The following is a 2500-nucleotide window of genomic DNA, read 5'->3' on the forward strand; positions in this document are numbered from 1 at the left end:
GAGAACTTCGGCACCTTCGAGAACTTTGGCACCTTCGAGAACTTCGGCAGCTTCGAGAACTTCGACACCATGGAAGGTCGTTGCTTTTGATGTAAGCGTGACACACAAAATAACACACACGCTATCGTATAATAATGTTAATAATAATAATAATAATAATAATAATAATAATAATAATAATAATAATAATAATAATAATAATAATAATAATAATAATAATAATAATAATAATAATAATAATAATAATAATAATAATAATAATAATAATAATAATAATAATAATAATAATAATAATAATAATAATAATAATAATAATAATAATGATGATGATGATGATGATGATGATGATGATGATGATGATGATGATGATGATGATGTTGATGATAATGATGATGATGATGAACAAGGGAGGTAGCCGAAAAGGGAAAGGCATGAATTCATTTCCACCCATTCCATCCCAGAATACACTCCACACCCCTCCACCATCCCTCCTATTTTAGCACCTCCTGGATGACGGGTCATTCCTGCACCTTGTCCACTGCCCTGGGTCAGAAGCAATGTTGCAAGACACAGCACATCCACAGCAAGGCCGCTTCATTAAATCGGCGATCCCCCCTCTCCGTCCCCCCATTGCATAAAGGGAGAAGACGGGGAGAAATCCCTTTGGGCTGGGTCAAAAGTTTGCTCACACATACTACCTTACCACCCATTTCCTCGCCCATTCCACCTCATGCAATCACAACATCATCCATATACAACCATTCTCCATTTACCCCTGTCTTCTGTCCTCTCCCGTCCTTCCTCAACAGACATTCCCCTCTTCCCCAAAGCCCCATCCACCCCATCCATCCACCTCATCCTAGGACGTCCCCTCATGTTCACTCCCTCCACATCTGCCTTCCATACCTCTTTTACTAGTCTTTCTTCACTCATTCTTTCCATGTGTCCAAACCATCCTAATACTCTTTCATCAACCCTATCTCCCAGCTCCTTTTCTACCCCTGCTCTCCTCCTCACCTCCTCATATCTCACGCTATCTAGCCTAGTAACCCCCATCATACTTCTCAGACACCTCATCTCAAACACATTCAAACTCCTTCTCTCTTCCTCTCTTATGTTCCATGTTTCTGCCCCATATAGTGCTGTTGGTACAATCACTCCTTCATACAGTCTTCTCTTAACATTCATTCCCAAATGTCTATTCCTCACTTTTCCTGCCACATTTGCACCCAAGTATCTAAAACTATCCACTTCCTCCAGTCGCTCTCCCTTAATGCTCACTTCCAGTCTACTGCCACTTTCACCCCTTGTACATCTCATCACCTTACTTTTACCCACATTTATCTTTAGCTTTCTTCTATCACATACTCTCCCAAACTCTGCCACCAGCTTCCTCAATCCCTCCTCCGATCCTGCCACAAGCGCAGTGTCGTCTGCAAACAACAGCTGGCTCACCTCCCATTTTTCTCCATTTTCTTTAACCATCTCCAATCCCTGACCCACTACCCTTGCATTTACCTCTCGCACCACCCCATCCATGTATAAGTTGAACAGCCAGGGCGACATAACGCATCTCTGACGAAGTCCCACCTTTACCTCGAACCACACTCTCTCCATTTCCAATCCTGGGCACAAGCTCTACTACTCTCGTAAAAACTCTTGACAGCTCCCAGAAGCTTTCTTCCTATCCCGTATATCTGCATAACCTCGCACAGTGCCTTTCTGTCTACCCTATCATAAGCCGTTTCCAAATCCATAAAAGCCCAAAAAACATCCTTCCCCTTTCCTATAGCTTTCTCACATATCTGTCTTACCACAAAGATCTGTTCTACACATCCTCTACCTGTCCTAAATCCACACTGTTCCTCACTAATTACTCCTTCTGTTCCTCTCCTAATCCTCTCAATCAAGGTCCTCCCATAAGCCTTCCCAACTACACTTAACAAGCTAATCCCTCTTAAACTACTACATTCACACTTGTCCCCTTTTCCCTTGTAAAGAGGAACTATACAGGCACTCCTCCAGTCCTCCGGCACTCTACCCTCTCTCCAGCAAACATTAAATAACCTCACCAACCAGTCCACCATCACTGTACCTCCCTTTTTCAGACATTCTGCATGGTTTCTTCAAGGTTATTGTCCCTTCGTTATGCTGTTCCCCAATCGCTTTATACTGTCCTGTACTATTTAGCGTAGAGGAATGGGAGTTTTTTTGGTTGAATTTGAATGAGTGCATAGAGGGAATAGGAAGAAATATAAATGTATTGGGAGACCTTAATGCTAGGGTAGGAAATGTCTCTTTCGAGACACATCTCCACCATCAACTCTCCACTATGATTTTTTCCTGGAACTCCATACTTCCCAATCTATTGGTTCATTTCCTACCCTAGCATTAAGGTCTCCCAATACATTTATATTTCTTCCTATTCCCTCTATGCACTCATTCAAATTCAACCAAAAAACCTCCCTTTCCTCTACGCTCTTCTCACTGCCGGGCCCAT

This window comes from Oratosquilla oratoria, chromosome 41, assembly GCF_046742065.1.
Source record: "Oratosquilla oratoria isolate Oo_2021 chromosome 41, ASM4674206v1, whole genome shotgun sequence".
Classification (NCBI taxonomy): Eukaryota; Metazoa; Arthropoda; class Malacostraca; order Stomatopoda; family Squillidae; genus Oratosquilla; species Oratosquilla oratoria.